At 43.8% G+C, this 19,397-nt stretch overlaps 4 non-coding genes across 4 annotated transcripts; 3 read left to right on the forward strand and 1 right to left on the reverse strand.

Moving 5' to 3' along the window:
• Positions 1–881: 881 nt before the first annotated feature.
• Positions 882–953, forward strand: Trnaa-agc. Its single transcript has one exon. It is a non-coding gene; the product is annotated as a tRNA-Ala (tRNA).
• A 7,733-nt stretch (positions 954–8,686) lies between these two features.
• On the reverse strand, positions 8,687–8,790 carry LOC115069484. Its single transcript, XR_003848748.1, has one exon. It is a non-coding gene; the product is annotated as a small nucleolar RNA U13 (small nucleolar RNA).
• A 709-nt stretch (positions 8,791–9,499) lies between these two features.
• Trnaa-cgc lies at positions 9,500–9,571 on the forward strand. The gene has a single exon. It is a non-coding gene; the product is annotated as a tRNA-Ala (tRNA).
• Positions 9,572–16,220: 6,649 nt separating this feature from the next.
• Positions 16,221–16,292, forward strand: Trnaa-agc. The gene has a single exon. It is a non-coding gene; the product is annotated as a tRNA-Ala (tRNA).
• The last annotated feature ends 3,105 nt before the right edge of the window (positions 16,293–19,397 follow it).

A 19,397-nucleotide genomic window follows, 5' to 3' on the forward strand; every position in this document is an offset into this window, starting at 1 on the left:
TTTATCTAGATTTTAAGAGCAACTTTTTCTGTTTCCCGTGGTTGGTCACCGTGATTGTTAGCTATCACACCAAAGTTGTATCTTATGTTTGCAGATATCATAAATTCATCAGATTCAAACTCAAATGCACCCCCTTCTTATGTTGCCAATCAGCGTTCCAAAAGCTGTCTCCAAACAGGTGTCTGGCCTGACTGAGGCACACATTTTGAGGCCTACATTCAGAAACAATAACAAAGGACACGAGGGCCTGTGTTTTAAGGGGACCCTTACACAGAACTCATTTGTGTCTACTGTTTCCTTCGTGTTCTCACTGTGGAAAGGATTCGTCTACACGTGGTGCTTAAGTCCCTGGCAACACCTTTTCTGATCCTTTCTTTCAGATCGAGTCTTCAGGAGTCAAAGAACCGGTGAACCAGAGTCCTGGCAGAAGGCGGCCTCCTTCTAGGGAACGGTGCCGGGCAAAGCGAGTATGAGGCTGTGTCGGACAGACTCGCCTGGTTTCACGACAGTCCTCTGTGCTTCTTGTTCCACTTCCCTGCTATCCCCAACGTGGACGTACATTTCCTCAGCAGCTTTCCTACTGCGGGTCTTTGTGTTGTGACTCTGCGTCTCAGGTTTTCCTGCGGCACTGAAGGCAGAAAGCGGGGAAGGTGGCGACCGAGGGGATACTCCTTTCTGTTGTCCTGCGTGCGAAGTCTGAAGCACCCTTCGGAGGATCCGCTAGCTGTGAAGGCTCCCTGCAGCATTAACGCCAGGGTTTGGCATAAAGGAAACACGAAAGTTTCAGAAGCCACAGAGCAAACAACAACCGCCCTCATACCTGCTGCAGTCTTGGAACGTGGGCTGGTGACCTGGGTGGGCAGTTAGCGCGGCAGGGAGCCCCTGGTGTAGCTCAGTGGTAGAGCGCGTGTTTAGCATGCACGAGGCCCTGGGTTCGATCCCCAGCACCTCCATTTGTCAATTCCCGTTGGGTAGGGGTGTTTTCTTAACCAATCAAACAAGATTCTACAGATAGTGGAGACTAACTCAGCTGTGAGGGGAACCTAGGAGAAAAATGCCCTCTTAGGACCTACCCTTTGTCCTTCAAATCAGCTATGACCATTCCAAATATTCTCAAGAGTCTTAACCTCAGCCTCTCTTTTCTTCCTCTTCTCCATCCTTCACCCATTTACAGCGGGTATGAGAAGCGTCATCTGGGTCCTCAGTTTTGGAGAGCGATGACGCCAAACCCCTCTAGACTGGGCAGTGGGTCGCCACACCAGGGGAACGACTTCTCAACAATCCACGAGCATCCAAACCGAACAGTTTGTAGAAGTGCTGCCGTGTGCTAAAGCAGACTGCAGGTTCTCATTTAGGCTCATTTTCCTAGGAAAAGTTGTGGGGTTTGAACAGGATAAATTAGGGCTTTGCCCTTCTATTTTTAGAAAGGACGAGGCTCTGACAGGCAGGGGCTGTAGTTCAGTGACAGACTGCAGGTTCCACAGGCCTGAGGTTTCTGGTTCAGCCCAGCGCACCTTCTGTGGCGAATTTTACCAACGTCTTCCTTTCATCCCGCTGCCATTTTCCTCCTCAAGTTTTCGCTGTTCGCAAGAAAACGAAGTCCGGGGTTCCCTCGGTGTTCTGTCGGCCTGTCCCAGATCCGCCCCTTCTTCTCTTCCTCCTCCACCTCCCAGCCTTCCTTCTCCTCCCGCCCCTACTCTTCTCTTTGCGCGGAAGGGTTTAGAACGACAAAGGGGTGGTAGGAAGAGGAAGAATGTCGACCTCGCTACATCTCCGCCGGTGGAGACGGACTTCTCTGCAGAATACTGGGCGGGACAAGGTGTGCCGGGCACCTTGGCCTATTATACATAATCAGAAGGTCCCAAACCATATAAAACAAATGTCCAACCCACCTGTGTCCTGGGGAACATAGAAGTCAACTGTGCTATATAGCAGGTTAGTGTCAACTTGACACACCTGGGTAGGGGGAGCCTCAACTGGGGAATTGCCTCCATTGGACTGGCCTGTGGCCATATCTGTGGGGTATTTTCTTGATTGTTGTGATGTGGGAGGGCCAAGCCCACTGTGGGCGGTCCTACCCCTAGGCAGGCTCTGTACTGCCTAAGAAAGCAAGCTGAGCATGGGCCCGGGGAGCAAGAGAACAAGTCAGTAAGCGTTCCTCCATGGCCTGTGCTTCAGCTCCTGCCTCCAGGTTCGGGCTCTGACTTCCTACCTTGGGCTCCCTCAGTGATGAACTGTGACCTGAGAGATGTAAGCCTAATAAACCTTTTCCTCCCCAAGTTGGTACTGGTCAGAGTGTTTTGTCACAGCAATGGGGAAACAAACTAGAACACCAACTGAGGGCTGTTTGGAAGTAGTTCCAGAAAATGTTTGTTTGACTATCACCTGACTATGTTGCACTATCACTGCAGGTGCCGAGCATGAAGTCCTTTGATGCTATGAAAATTTCTCCACAGTCAGGCTTTACCATATCTGGAGAGAGTCATGATGTATGTTCCAGAAATTATCTCATGTTACTAATTTTTAAATGGAATGAGATAAAGATTCAGTTTATGGAATTGCAAATCTTCAATTATTTCTCAGACTTATACAATTTTAATGGTTGCCTTTCATTTCAGGTAATGTGTCAGATGCCAAAGACACAGACTTCAATGAGTCAGAACAAATAATATAATATGCTCCAATTTCCCCCCACAAATTTTATATCAACTTTTCAGCCCAGGTCCATTTTAGGCAGGCAAAGTTTATTTGTTTAATCATGCCCAAGCTTCCCATTTAGTATCTTTCATAAAACAATTCCTACAATTATATTACAGATCACTTGATGAAGTTAAATCAGATAGGTGGGTGTGACAGCACATGACAGTACCAGGGAGGTAGAGGCAAGAGGAACTATAGTTTGAGGTCACCCTGGGTAACATTTACAATTTGGACTAAAGGGAACAGAGGAATGATGATCACGGAACATGATTCTTTACATGTAGTACAACTGGACATCCTGTGTACCTAATGGTGCTCTCTTCTCTTTTTCATGCCCCTGAAATGCTGGGATTCACGCTGCTATGGAGGTGCTCTATCACTGAGCTACTCTCTCAGCTCCTGTTTTTTGTTTGTTTTGTTTTTATTGCGAAGATTATAATAACTTTATTACTTGCTTTAAGGGTGAAATTTTCTTTAAAAAATCCCTTAGAATAATATTTGTAGTATTGGAGGGAAAATATCTAAAATATCTGAAAGTTACCTGCAAGTAGTGCATTTGAAGAAGACAGAGGTAATATGGTTCCTCAAGGACACTGTTGTTTAGATTGATGGTCTCGGTAATGAGAATTGGGGTGGAAATCCCCAAGGCAGAGCCCAGTTTTATCATAAGAAATTGTTAATCAATTAACTCAGTCATTTATTTTCTCATTGGACTTATTTAGAAAAATATTTCAGAATAAGTTAGGAAAATAAATTTGATCATTGTGCTAGCTTGAAGAAGTGTCCCCATAAGCTCAAATATTTGAACACTTGGTCAGTTGGTGGCACTGTTTGTGGAACATCATGGAACCTTTAGGAGTTGTAGCCTTGCTGGAGGAAGCACTTCCCTGGGGGATGGCTTTAAGAGTTCATTGCCCTGCTCTGCTTCCAGGCTGTTCTTTCTGCTTCCTGTGCATGCTTGAAGATGTGAGCTCCCAGCTTTCTGCTTCAGCTGCCACGTTCCATGCCTCCCTCTCCATGATGGTGTCTTAGCCCTCTGCAACCATAAAGCAAATAAACCCTTCCTGCTATAAGTTACCTTGGTCATGGTGTGTGAGTGGGTTTGCTTGCTTATTTTTGTTTGCTTTTTTTTTTTTTTCAGACAGGGTCACCCTGTAGTCCAGAGCTGTCTTGGAACTGGCTGTGTAGACCAGGCTGGCTTCAATCTCACAAAGATCCACCTGCCTCTGCCTCTGTCTCATGGTGTTTTATCACAGCAATGGAAAAGTAACTAACATGACCAATAATACACAACATTATATACTATAGTATAGATGCAAATTTTAATGGATTGGCACATACACAACCATTCATTATGATGTATCATTCATCCATATATTTTTCATAGAATATCTAAATAAACTAGTATATCAGGTACATAGCCCTGGGTTCCACTTCTGCACTAGGAAAAAATTTTAAAATTTCATACAGAGGCTAAATAAGTAGAAATATATTGCAATGTGTTAATTATCTATTGCTACATAGTAAACCATTTTGACTCTTACAGTCTCTGAAGTTCCATTCTTCTTTCTGCCTTACTTAATCATTCAGAGGAAAGAATTTAAACTGAGGGGATTGGAGAGATGGCTCAGTGGTCACCCATGACTGGTGGGTCACAATCATCTGTAACTCCAGCTTTAGAGGATCTGACAGGCTCTTCTGAATTCCTGTGGGCACCTGAACTCACACATACACATACCAACATAGATGCACAATTACAACATACATACAACTAAAAATAAAACCATTGGGCTGGAGGGATAACAATAAAAAATAAAACCTTTAAAAAGAAAAGATCAAGAACCAAACACACACACACACACACGCACACACACATATACACACACACAGAGACACACAAATACACACAGACACACACAGAGGCACACACACAGAGACACACAGATACACACACACATATACACAGACACACACACACAGACACACACAGACACACACATATTCACATACGCACACAGACACACATAGACACACACACAGAGATACACAGACACACACACAGACACATACATATACATACACAGACACACACATACAGACACACATACACAGAAACACACATACATACACAGACACACAGACACACACACAGAGGCATACACATACATACACATACACACACAGACACACACACATACACACAGACACATACATACACACAGACACACATACATACACAGACACACATAGACACAGACACACATACACAGACACACACATGCAGACACACACACATACACACATACAGACACACACATATAGACACACACAGACACACACACATATATAGACACACACAGACAAACACACAGACACACATAGACACACACAGACACACACAGAGACACATACATACACAGACACACACACAGACACACACAGACACACATACACACACAGAGACACACATATACATACACAGACACAGACACACAGACACACACATACATACACAGACACACATACATACACAGACACACACAGACACAGACACACACACAGAGGCACACACATACACACACATACACACATACACACACACAGACACAGACACACACATACACACACATACACAGACACACACATACACAGACACACAGACACACACAGAGACACACACACACAGACACACCAATGAAACAAAACAAGGCAAGGCCATGAGATAGAAGAACCATGCAGAAACATTCTGCCCCCTGGGGCAGATGTGCGGCCCCTGCAGAAACACTCAGACTGGTACAGGACTTACTGAGGAGGCAAATTGGCAGTGGGAATGTGAGAGATACCGCAACACTGCGCTGATGAATCCCTCTTGTCCCCTCACCCTATGCCGATGGAACTGACTCTGGAGCCCTGTTTCTCCCACTGTGTCCCCTTATCAGACTACACCCATAATTTATTCAAAATGTTTTCTCTAGTTTCACTGGAGGAGTACAAGTTCAAGTTCAGCTCCACCCTTAATCTTCACAGGCCATCTGGTCTTTTCATCCCTAGTTCACATTCATCCAAGGTCACAAATCCTTCCCAGCCTCCACTGTCCAATGGATGTGTGCGCTGCTTGTAGAGCTTTGATATGTTTGTTAATTCTCAAGCTTATCCACAATCATTCATTATCTTTTTGGGTGGATACCAACTGAGGTTGCCAAGAAGATGCCCCATCATCAGACCCAAGAGCACATGGTTTTGTGGGGGCTAATTAAGTCATTAGTTCATATTATGTCCATTAATAAAATTAATTCCTATACCACTGTGAAAGAGAAAGGAGCGAAAGGCAATAAAATCTTTTCATTATGTCCCAATAGGCATGGCTAAGCCATGGTCCTGGGTGATGACTGTTTTTCAAAAGTATTTTTCATGATCTGAAAAGCAGGTTCCAACTGGGCACAGTGGCTCACACTTGTAATTCCAGTAGTTGAGAAGCTGAGCCAGGCATATTGCTGACAGATTCAGGCCAGTCTGGGCTACATGGTAAGTTCCAGGTCAGTCTTGGCTAGAGTGAGACCTTACCTCAAAAAAGTAATAAATAGAGTCAGGAGAGATGGCTTAGTAGTTCAGAGTGTTATAGAAAAATTCTTGGAACAGCTAAGAGATCAAGCATTCACCCAGGAGAGTGTTGGAAAGCTCCTTTATTCTTTATTCATGCATAAGAGTCCCAGGAGCAACAAAGGCTTTTTAGATTCTCTGGGACCGTGAACTGAGATACAGATGAGGATTAAATAGCCAATTTTAAATCATCATTTTATGGTTAGCGCCTAGGCCCCGTGTTTCTGTTCATGATGGGCCCTGTTATCTCAGGAAGTTCCTTCCCTAGTTCACATGGCCAACATAACTTCCAAAGTAGATATCCCAGGCATGGGTCAGGACATCTGCCACCTTTTGATTTACAGTTAGGCCAGGCTAATTGGTCTAGGATCTGGTCAAATGGTCATTACAGTTTACAAAAACAGTTATTGGCAGACGTTTAGATTTCTGCAATGTTTAAGCCACACTTTTCTTGGACTAACTGGACCGGCTGTCTTGTTAAACCATTTGGTGAACTTTCCATTCTTTTAGTTTTACATCTTTATGAGTGGAAAGCATCACAGCACCTCAAGACTTTACAAAGTAACAAAAACATATCAGGGTAATGGAAACAGCACAGAGCAATAAAACATCTCTGAGCATCCTAGGGTTACTTTCCAAGGTATCTAACTGGTAAGTAAAACAAAGAAAAATTCAAATGGCCTAAGCTTGCAAGGACATTATATAAGAATATAACTTTTCCCATATCAAAAGTACTGGCTGCTCCATCCTTAACAGTTTCAGGTAATCTGATACCTTCTTCTGGCCTCCATGGGCATTGCATGGTATACTTGTTTACATGCAGGCAAAACACTCATACACATAAAAATAAACAAAAAAGCAAAGTTCTTAACAGCCAAGCAGCACTAGCTCTTGAGTTTTCAGTGAGGAGACACAGCTTTATGGAGCAATCCCAGGAGATGCAGTGTTACAAGTGGGCCAATCCCAGATGCCTGATTGTAATACAGGGGCACAAACTGTTTCTTTTTATGTGTATGTTTTGCCTGCATGTATGTACATACACCATATGTGTGCCTGGTGCTTGCAGAGGCCAGGAGAGACAGTCGGTGCCCCTGTGAGCTGCCACATAGGTGCATGCTCTCCAAGAGCAGCAAGTGCTGTTTAACTGCTGAGCGACCTTCCCAGTCCACAATGGCTTCTTATGTCTTCCCCATCTCTACCACGTGCCTTCTAGGTCACCTTCTGGGTCATTTTCCCTAGTTTTGGTTTTGTTTTGTCTACTTTTAGAGAAGTTTTAGGTTCACAACAGTTAAGAAGTCCCCACCACTGCTGCCCGCTCCCCAACTGAGGATCAATACTAATGCCTTGCACATGTTAGGGAAGGGCTCTACCAGTGAGCTCCGTCTCCAACTGTCTTCCTACTTTTGGAGACTGGTCTTGCTAAGTTGCCCAGGCTGGCCTTGAGCTCATTCTGCAGCCAAGGCAGGCAAGAACTTGCCATCCTCCTGCTTCAGCTTCCCCAGCAACTGGGGTGACAGGGCCGCTCAGCACACTATTCCTACGTCTCACGCAGAAGCTATATGTGTTGTAGCTCATGAGCTGTGTTGTCATGTTACTTCCACACAGTAGTCATTCGCATTCTGGCTCATGGTTAGGGTTGGACAATCAGTGAGTTTTGACAAATGTCAACACAATTTGTACCTGTCTCTGCAGAACCACAGGGCCCTCATTCACCATCCTAATCATCCTGTATGTTTTACCTGCTTGCTCTTTTCTCTCCCTCGATTTCTGGCAATCTTGCTCTTCTCACTGGCCCCATCTTTGCCTGATTGAGAAAGTCAGATGCTGGAGTCGCTGTGTACCCTTTCTATGCTGGCTTCTTTCTTCAGTAAAACGAATTTTAGTTTTACATCTCCCCCTTCACAGCTTACTTCTTTTCAGCATTGCATAATATTCCGCTGTGTGAATGGACCATGGTTTGTCTATTCATTCATCTACTGAAGGATTATTTTAGTTACTTTCAAGTCTTGACAACTAGGAATAAAGCAGCTGTAAACATTTGTGTGTAAGGGTTTGTACGAATGTGGGTTTTCAGCTCCTTTGGGGAAATACCAAGGAATGCAAATGCTGGGTTTATGTCAAGACTGTACAACTGTTGATTCTGACCAAGAACAAACGAGCTATCTGCTGCTCCAGGTCTGTGACATTTCTAATGCTTTTCACCATTCTCATGGGTGTATTTCATGGTTGATGACCTGTTTTTAAACTCTGATTGTTTGCTTTCTTATCATTGTAGTTTAAGAGCTCTTTGCATATTTAGGATATCAGATTTATCAGATAAGAATTACAAATATTCTTCTCCAGTCTGTGGCTTGTCTTCTTGAGGTTTTGTTTTTTTTTTCCCCCACGTCAGACGGGTAATGTGCCGGTACTGTAACAAGGTTCGAGGGCCGCACATGTCATGCATGCGCGTGAACACCCAATTATCACGCTTATGCACCACCAAAGGATCTCTTCTTGAGTTTTTATGCAGCCTACATTTCTATTTTAATGAAGCCCAACTTGTTAATTAATGCTCTGTCGTTAGCGCTCATTTCTGCTTTTGTAGTCACTCTTGTCTGCTGCAGATTTCTGAATCTGGAATCAGAAGCACAGTGCCTGCGGCGGCAGCGGTCAGCTAGGCTGGCGGCGACAGCACAGAACTAGGGTGAGGCGGTTGCGGCCGGACCCCAAGTTCGCAGGTCCCTGCTTTGGCGTCAGGTGGTCTGACAAGGACCAGGGCAGGAGGTTTACTCTCATCTACGGCATTTTCATCCTCCGGGCGGGGCCTCGCCACCTCCGAGAAGCTTCTGGCCCTTCGACCTAATCAGATGCAAGAAATTTGGGTTGCATTTCCCTTAAGCCTTTGACTAGCAGTAAATTCTCCTGAGTGCTGGGGGTGGGCAGAAAAATGTCCAATTCTCTCCGCCTGGGAGTCTATTTGGTCAGCGGAAGGATCGCTAGGAGGAAGCTGCTAAACTGTTTTCCTCTGGGCGAAACTGCAAACCGGGAAGACGGGATTCTTTGGGTCTTCATGGCGCTGCTCTAGAGAGCACCGGGAAGAGGTGGTGGGCGGAAGTCATCCTTGACCAGAGGTGCCTCCCCAAACACCAACCAGTCGTACAAAGCACTTTGGAGGTTTAAAAGGACAGGAATTCCGAGCCACTGCCATCAAGTACTCGGGGATGTAGCTCAGTGGTAGAGCGCATGCTTCGCATGTATGAGGCCCCGGGTTCGATCCCCGGCATCTCCAAAGCTGCGTTTTGCTTCCGTCCCTGACTAATTTAGTTTTGACCTAGAATCATTAAGTACTTAAGTCGTTTCTCATTTTCCCATGAGCATTTAAATATTTCTTGGCCTCACGTTCATTTCTTTTCTTTCTGGTTAAGTAACCACTGCTGTCTTTCTGGAGAGTTCCCCAGGGTTGTTATTGAACAAGTCCAGAGGAAATTCACCTGGAAGGACAGCAGTAAGAAGTTGCAGATGAAAGAATGGGTTAAACCTCTAGTGAAAGAGACACAAGCTACTCTCACCCACCAGGGGAAATAAGCAGTAAAAATAAAAGGACTCGCCGGGTGTGGTTGCGCCGGCCTTTAATCCCAGCACTCTGGAGGCAGAGACAGGCAGATCTCTGAGTTCCAGGACAGCTGGGGCTACAGGGAGACCCTGTCTCAAAAAGACTGATAATAATAAAATAAATAAATAAATAAATAGACCCAACTTACCTTGTGGAGAACGTGCAGATGGGAGAGTAGCGAAAAGCCATCACCACCATCATCATCATCACAGTCTTCACAGTCTTGAGGTGAGAATTACACAGCAGTATTCAGGGGTCCTGAGTACAAAATGTCTCATATGCTGTAGTTACTAAGCCAGTTACCAATTTATTTCTTGCTGTGCCTTTGGCCTTACTAAAGGTTTCTGCACAAGAGAGCTGTCGATGTTCACTGTGAGAAGTCTGGGAAAAATGAAGGTGAGAAACAGCCTGTGGGACTGGGCCTAAAATTTCAGCTACACAAGGCCCGAGGTACAAGCATGCAAGTTCAAGACCTGTCTGAGCAACTTAGACTAAAAAAAGAATGAATGAGGTGGGGGATATATCTCGCCAGTGTAGTGCTTGCCTAGTAGGATAAGGCTCTAGGTTCAATCCCCAGCACCACCACACGACGACAACAACAACAAAAGGTAGAAATGGAAGGCGAGTTGATGGAAACCCATAAAAGATTGCCTGGAAGTCCCGAGAACCTGACTGGATTCCGGACAGTGAGTTACTAATTTCCAGGCTTCTGTGATTTCTGCATTCTAACTATTCAGGAACACAGCTGAAACTCAAGAGAGGGAGCCATAGGTCTGAACCTTAGGTATGTAACAAGGTTCTTTTTCTGCTGAACACTTTTCACATTCAGTAAACCATCCAGGAATATAACTTCTAGTTTGCTTGTTTTATAGCCCTGACTAGCCTTGAACTCACAGAGATCCACCTGCTTCTGTCTCACTAGTGCTGGGATTAAAGGCATGCACTACCATTTCTGACCTGTTTTTATTTTTAGACTGTTTAAAATTGTGGAAATATGCTTTGGAACTTGACTAATCAGAATCACTGATTACACTGGAAAATCAGCTTGGCAAGGTGAGCCTGAGTCCCAGTTTTAAACATTCAATACAAGATATCTTTGTGTCTCTCTGTGTTTGCTTTACTCACATTAGTTGTCTTTAAAGGTTGAAAACGACTATTCTGTGATATTTTCTAAAATAGTCATTCTAAGCATTTACATTGATTGTATTTGATGAAAAGGGAGGGCATTGGTTCTTCTGGATTAAGAACCATGGTTTGATGACACTGATGATGCATCATCTATGATGAGGTACATGGCTGCCTGAGAAAAATTAAGTTTACAAGGCTAAGGAAAAAAGAATGAAAAACAGCAAACAACCAGGAGCTACTGCCTGCCCCATCACTTGGTTGCATGAAATTCAGGCTCTAATTTACCTTTTCCAAAATCTAAAACATGTAGACTTCAAGTTTTAACCACTCTTTTAAAAAAAATTTTATTTATTTATTTTTACTTTATGTGTATGTGTGTATTGCCTGCATATAGGTAAGTGCAACTGTGTCGTGCAATGCCCAGGGACATCAGAAGAGGCTGTCAGATCCCCTGGGACTGGAGTTATGGACAGCTGTTAGCTGCCATGTGGGTGCTGGGATTCAAACCCGGGTCTTCTGTAAGAACAACCAATGTTCTTAACCACTGAGCCATCTCTCCAGCCCCCTACCCACTCTTTTTTAAAAAATATTTTCTTTATTACTTTTATTTAGTGTATGAGTGTATTGCCTGCATGGTGTAAGTGCACCCATGTCATGCAATGCCCATGGATATCAGAAGAGGGTGTTCGATCCCCTCGAACTGGGGATGGTTGTTAGCTACCATGTGGTTGCTGTGTCCTCTGCAAGAACAGCCAGTGCTCTTAACCACTGAGCCATCTCTCCAGTCCTGTTTCAACCACTCTTGACTTTTCAAATAATTCTCCTGCCATAGGGTTTATTATCTTGTCAGTTCCTCATCCATGGAATGTACCATTTCTGTATTTTTATGTGAATGGCTCCTGATCACTCTAATCTGCAGGGCATGTAGTGGAAAGTTCACACCTGCAACTCCAGTATTTGGGAGGCTGAGGAAAGAGGATTGCTGTGAGTTTGAAGCCAGTCTAGGCTACATAGCAAGAACCACAGAGTGAGAGAGAGCCTGTCTTACAAACAAACAAACAAACAAACAAACAAACAAATAAACACCAATCAGCCAACAAACAAAAATACTTTTAGGGCTGGGGAGATAGCTCAATGGGTGAAATACTTGCTGCAATCAAAGTACAAACATGAGGACTTCACATGTTTGGAGCCATGGTACCCACATAAAAGCCAACATGCTGGCATGTGTCTGTAAGCACAGCACTGGTTGGGCTAGTCTAGCTAAAATGGCAAACTCCAGGTTCAATGAGAGACTGTTTCAAACACTAGGGTGAGTAGATTAGGGCTGCTGGGGTACTCGGCTTTCTTCGAGGAGCTGCTTCAGGTTCTCAGCCTCTCCAGTGTTCAGATGGCCACTGTTGGTAGATCACCCAGCCTAAATCATTTTGTGGTTTGGCAGGTTATCTGCCTAGGTTTTTCAGCCAATTAAAGAATTAAAAGACAGGGAAAAATCTCAAGTCAGTAGAGAGTGGCAATCAACCAGACTATTATTGAAAGAATCACATCTATACTCATAAAGAATCACACATACATACACACATTCATACAGAAAAGTGAAGCTCTCCACAATGGAATGGCCTGGGTTTTAAGGGTTTTAGTGGTTTCCCTTCCCCTAAATTTGGCTTAGTCAACTTAAAGAAGGCGGATAGGTCACATCTCCAAACTGAGCTATCTAGAGCTATCATACTCTAAGCAGGTCAGTTGAAGGAGCCCTGTAGGAGTTAAGAATGAGGCCTTCCTGCCAGACCAAGAACTGTAGGAACCATGCCATCTTTATTACTTCTCAGTTTGCTTATTGGGGATTTAGTCCCTTACAATGTAAGCCAACCTGGTAAACCCCCTTTGTAATATGTAAAATAAAAATGGTGGAGGGGGCTACAGACATGGCTCAGTGGTTAAGAGCACTGGCTGCTCTTGTAGAGAACCTGGGTTCTGTTCCTAGAACCCACATGGCAACTTTCAACCAGTAACTCCAGTTCTAGGGGATCCAATGGCCCTATTTTGATCACTATGGGTATTGCATGCACATGGTGCACTTACATACATTCAGGCAAAATTCTCATACACATAAAATTAAAAAATTTAAAAAGGACCACTAAAAACATAAGATGGAAAGCTACAGAAAAAGACACCCTACAATGAGCCCTGTTCTCCACATGCTCATGCCTAGGCAGCTGCACTTTACACACATGTGCAATATGCATACACCATACACACAATCTTATTTCAGCTCACTTCACCTAAGCAACCTCCCTCCCTGCCCTACCCTTCCTGTTCAGTGGAGACTTTCCAAGAGCTAAAACTATTTTCAAAACATGATGGCAAGAACTTAGTGATTTGGCTCAATCCTTGGTGACAGTGTTTAGGAAAACATGTTGAGAAAAAGGGTATATATATTCTCCAAAATAGATCCACCCAAATCCACATCCTGGTTCCCAAACTATATTAATGTTCTTAGTGCTTTTAGGGTACTGCTTTTTGCAGTCCAGATAAGGAACTTAGTTAACTTATTCAATCTGTTAGGCAATTGTGTTAAGAAAACCTGTTCTCCCCTCTGTTACCCAATGGTCAACTGTCAAGAAACTGAGGTTACCCTATACTCCCAAGTCTGTGCAGTGTGTGGCTTCCCTTTGGAGGAATTTTTGAGGTCTTGTGTTTAAAATTTTTAAGAAAAAGTTGTATTTATACTTAACAATACTGTATTTCATACTGAAAAAAATTGTTGAGAGCAGAAATCAAGTTAAGTGTTCTTCATGCACACACTAGTACGCACACAAGTGAAAACTGAAGGAAAATTCCTTGACCATGATGATGGTTTTGTTGACATATACATATGTCCAAACCCTTCAAATTCTGTGCATTATATAATTTTAGCTCAGGAAGCTTTTAAAAAGAACTACTAGGACGGGGAGAGGGCTGGAGAGATGGCTCAATAGTTAGGAGCACTTCCTGCTCTTCTAGAGGACCTGAGTTTGGTTCTCTGCACTAACATTGGCCCACTCACAACCTCCTATAACTCCAGCTCTAGGGGATCCAAGGCCTTCTGGCCTCTGAGAGTACCCAAGTAGCTCATATTCACTAGAGGAGAGAGAGAGAGAGAGAGAGAGAGAGAGAGAGAGAGAGAGAGAGAGAATCTATTTCTAACTCACTAGATTTTAGAGTATTACTCATCAAAAGAAATAATATTTACAGCAAGTCTTTCAAATTTTTTACATTTTTGAAGGCTGGAGAGATGGCTCAGTGGTTAAGAGCACTGGCTGCTCACCTAGGTTCAGTTCCCAGCACTTACATGGTGTCCAACAAATGTCTGTAACTTTAACTCCAGTTCTAGGGGATCTCATGCCCTTTCTTGGCCTCTGTGGGCATTGCATGCACAGGTGCATTTACATAAATGCAGGCAAAACACACATACACATGATATAAAAGTAAATTTTAAAAAATTTATGTTTTGAAAGAAAAAAAACTGGTAAGATGGTAAAGTGAAATGGTCTTTTATCTTGGGCTATTAATCATATTTTGACTAAGAAAAAAACTGTTTAATTCCATAGCCTGAGTTTTGTCATTTGTCCTGTCTGCTCTGTATGTGTGATGTGTTTAATGCTTTGGTGTTTGGCATATAATTAATATATCTGGTTTTTCAAAGAACTTTGTTATTTTATTTTTACTTTCCTTTTTCCTGGCATGCATCCTGGACTAGCCTCAAACTTACATCAATTCTTCTGCCTGAGATTCTCAAGCACTGGATTGCAGGTGTTGTGCTTAGACCTGAACAGAACTTTAAAAATAACCACAACAACACATATATTAGGTGAGGGAGGGAGGGAGGAGAAAGGGAGGGAGAGAGAGAGGGTAAGAGAGGGAGGGGAAGGAAGAGAGAGAGGGAAAGAGGGAAAGAGGGAGAGACAGAGAGAGGGAAGGAAGGGAAGGGGGGAGAGAAGAGAGCGAGCGATTCCAGACTGTTATCCCAGGTCACATTGCTTGAAAACTAAACAGCAATGCGGGAATAAAATACATGGATCTTCTCTCGTGTATTTTTTATACTGAAAAATAAATCTGAAGTCCTTTGGGAAGACACCCATTAGGTCTTTTGAGATAGGGTCTCATTCTGCAGCCCAGGCTCACCTTAAACATTTGATAGTCCTCCTACCTCAGCCACCAAATGTTGGGATTACAGGTGACAGCCACCAAGCCCCTAATATGTCCTAACTGCCAGCAGGTCACCATCTCCCACTGAAACAGTCACCGTACAAAGGGAACGGAGAAGAGTGGCTAATTTGTACTCTTGTTTTGTGCAAACTGTCCGGGCTTACAGTAAATTCAGGTCCTCCTGGTAAGGAAAGAAAGTGAGAAAAGCCTCCTTCTCCAGCCTGATCTTTACTGCTGTTTCCTTCTGTCATCATCCTCTGCCTATTTGCATTCTTAGCGTTGCCTCAGTTTCTCTTCTGTTCCTATCTTCTCTGTTTGCCCACAGCTCAGAGTATCCAAGGACTTCCCTCTCCATGCAGGGATAAGTTCCGATTCCCTGAACAGTAGGTAAAGCTCCAGTGGAGCATTGCTGGCCTGGGTTTCGAGGGGCGAAATTCCTGACTTCATTCCAGCCCTGCTGAAGGGTCAGCGCAAAATCTGAGGATTCATGTTCTCCGGGTTTGATTGACATCCTTGGATAAAGTGTAGATCAGCAGGTGCCGGAGGCAGGCTAACATCTAGACCCTTTGACTCTCTCGCAGAGACAGGGGAATTGGTTTTTGTTGCAGAACTCTGTCCATCAAGGCTCCGGATTTTGATTGGTTTTCCGAGTCCGGGAACTGGACGCAGAGGGGAGCGTTTCGGCAGGTGGGCAGGTACCTCCTTTCCGTCATTGAAGACAGGCCTTAGCAAAGGGTTTCCCATCTTTTTCCGAAGGATCTCTCCTTCGTCCTGAAGGAGGGAAAGGCTCAGAAAGGGAATATACTTGCGTACTGAGATTTCCGACCCCAGGCTCTTCACACCCGTCACTGAGTTTCTGTGAAAGTGCAGACTGATTAGAATCTCTTAACAACGGAATCGTGTTCTTTAAAAGGAAAAGAGAGCAGTAATAACTCTAAAAAAGCATCAAAAAAATAAACTTAGGTTTCATTTCATAAAATCCGGCTAAAAGCAAGGTTCGCGAGGACGTGGGGATGTAGCTCAGTGGTAGAGCGCATGCTTAGCATGCATGAGGTCCTGGGTTCGATCCCCAGCATCTCCATCTTTTTGCGCATTCCAGCTGTCTTCCTGCGCTCATGCTTACATCTTGCTTTGGCTATGAAACTACATTCTTTTCTTTTTAGAACTCCATTTCTCTCAGTCTTCAGTAGAGTCTACCTAGAGTGGTGCACCTAGGGCGATGCACAAAGCCGCTTCCCGAGACCGGCGGGAGAGTGTTTGTTTGCCATCGGCGTGATCACTGCAAACGCGGAGCTAGGGGCCTGTGAAAACGCTGTCTTTGCTCCATGCTTGGTGCCGTATTTGGTTGCAGATTCCCGTAGGCGGAGGGATGGAGTTCTCCCTGTTCTCTCTTCTCCTTGTCTCCCCAACTCCCTCTCGGTTTCATCTCCCTCTCCTTTTCTCTCCCCCTCCTCCCTCCTCTCTTTCTCTTCTCTCCCTCTCTCCCGTCCCCTAAAAAAACCCCACCATTTTCTAAAAGCTAGTGCTTTTGTACCCCTCCTGTAAGGAGCTTTCTCCCGCGGCCGCCTTGTCAAGGGACCCACCTGTGCAACGAGAATCACGTTTATCTTGGCGCTTTTGTCTCATCTCCTGACTCCTGTGACATTAGCAGGTAAAGAGAGTTGAGAAAAGTTTTCCCGTGGTCAAAAAACTGCCACCCCTGCCAAGACAGCAGCAATCCACCACTGGAACTTCTGACTGGTTGCAGTGAATCAAGGGATTTTAAACTTGAGGGTGTAGGGGAGGTGGTGGGGTAGAGAGTTAGGGTAGGAGTTAGCCAAATTCTTAAAAGAACAGTGGGTACCTTACCTGCTCTTCCTTCTATCAGTCCAGTGCTTGGAGCAACTTCACCCTAAGGAAGACATTAAGGTGTGGGTCTTAGACTGGGCTAGGGAATGCTTCAGGGTAAATCATCCTGTGCTGTCAGTTACTGACCAGTATTTTTTACAGATCTAAGGAATGTAACTCTGATGTAAAGATCTTAGAATACTTGAATATTGAACATAAAAAAGTAGCAGCTACAGCATCTATCAACTGAGTAGGCAGTGAGGTCAGCGTCCACAGAAGTTCCTTGCTAGTTCCTGGCATTTTCAATGGGCCCCACCACTCTCTCACAATCTAACCACTTACAGTCCAGGCTAGCACTTGCCATTCTAGTGACCAGTTTTGGTGGACTTTTGTTGTTGTTGATGTGGGTGGGGGACACAGGGGATCAAACCCAGGGCTTTGTGCATGCTATGCAGTCACTCAACCTCTGACCACTAACTATATCCCCAGCCCACTTTTTACTTTTTGAGACAGAGTTTCACTTAATTGCCCAGGCTAGCCACCAACTTCAGGTCCTCCAGCCTCACCCTCCTAAGTATCTGGGATTGCAGACCTAGCTACCATGCCTGGCTTGGCTTGGTAACTAGCTTCAGGTTCTGATTACTCCTTACCCCCTTTCTACTTCCCACCCTGATTTCCTTTGTTATCACTTCAAGAATATCACCAGTTTATGATCATTTTGATCAAAGGATATTTTTGTTATATCAATGTTTTAAAACATAAAGACCCTTAAAAATCTAAACATGTAGTTGTTAAAAATTAAAAAAACAAAAAAAAACATAAACAATTTTAAAAGAAAAAAAAAAGTTTCCCTGTAGCCTCAGCTGGCCTGGAACTTGTTATGTAGACCAGGCTGGCCTCAACCTCATAGAGATCTACCTGCCTCTGTTTCCCAAGCACTGAGATTAAATGTGTGCATGACCACACCCAGTTTAAAAAAAAAAAGATTCTTTGAAATTTAGCTAAGGTTCAAGAAAAATGTCTTATACCTTGTATGATGGTAGGGATGAGAAAAGAGGAATAGCTACAGCTATTTGGAGCTACCAACCTTCATTAACCTGAAGCACTGGCCCTCCAGCTTGGCTGAACATTGGAGCCACTTGGATTTCACCTAGAGAGATTCTAGTTTAATTTGGACAGATGGAGCTGGTTATTAGCATTTCAGAACTCCCCAGGTGATGCAAAGATTAAGAACCCTTGGCTTAGAAAATCTCCATTTAAACTTTTCCCCAATATGTGTGAAGGTGGGAAAAGCCTTTGGGAAGTGAGACAGGCTAGAGAGCTTATAGGTGTTATAGGACAGAGTTCGTAAAAAATCACCAACACCACTTTAAGAAAAGTAGCAAGGTAAAATTTAATTTTTGACTGGCCGGGCTGTCTATCTCGGGAGTAGAAGCAGCTCTGGTGATTGTCAGGTCAGAGTTTTTATAAGATTACAGAATTATTATTAAAACAGGACATTTGTGAACCAATCAGGTTTGTACAACATAGCAGAGTTTTGATTCTATTAATTAACAACCAATCATTGTACAGACAAGTGATACAGTCATATAACTTGGCACTCAACTTTTTGTTATGGCTTTAGCCATAACAAGTAAAATAAGACAGTCAAGGTAAATAAACTTCTAGGTGGTCATACAATAACAGGATAACAAGGGTGGTCTTGTACCCTGTGTCAGGGTGACGCAAGACAGCAAGGAGGTTACAGAAGTGAAAACAAGCTGGTTAGTAAAAATATAATATCTGGAATTAGCACATTCCATGATTCATGGCGAGGGCAATTTTCCAAGGCCCAAGGTTGCCCCCCTTTTCCTTTCGGTGTGGAGCAAAGTTGCTGCTGAAATGGCTCTGAACAAAATGGAGTAACTCAGGGAAGTTCGCTGAGCCAGGTCATCACACTCCTGTTGTGAGTAAGGTTAATTCTTTGACCTATTAGGCATAGCTTTCTTCATGCACTGGTATTAATTGTTCATACTGAGTTCTTAAAATGAGCTTTACTGCCTGAAATCTCTGATTAATAAATTTTACAAGGGCATTTAAGATACAAGGCCCAAGAGTAAAAATTAAAAGAATAAGAATTACAGGCCCAGAAACAGTTAATTAAAGGTACCAGGCTGGTGCAACTGACCTTCTTGGATGGTTAATAACCATACCTAAAGTCCCATTCTAATCTGGACAAAGGGAAGGTAGACAGTGTCCCAGGGGACTATGGGAATCTCTTGATATGTCCTATAACTGTGATGAGTCACCTGTCCTCTTGTTCAGGGAGGTCATGGAGACCCCACCAGAGGGACTCAAACCAGTGTCCAGTCTGCAAAGA

Source organism: Nannospalax galili, unplaced genomic scaffold (genome assembly GCF_000622305.1).
Source record: "Nannospalax galili isolate Female #2095 unplaced genomic scaffold, S.galili_v1.0 scaffold813, whole genome shotgun sequence".
NCBI lineage: Eukaryota > Metazoa > Chordata > Mammalia > Rodentia > Spalacidae > Nannospalax > Nannospalax galili.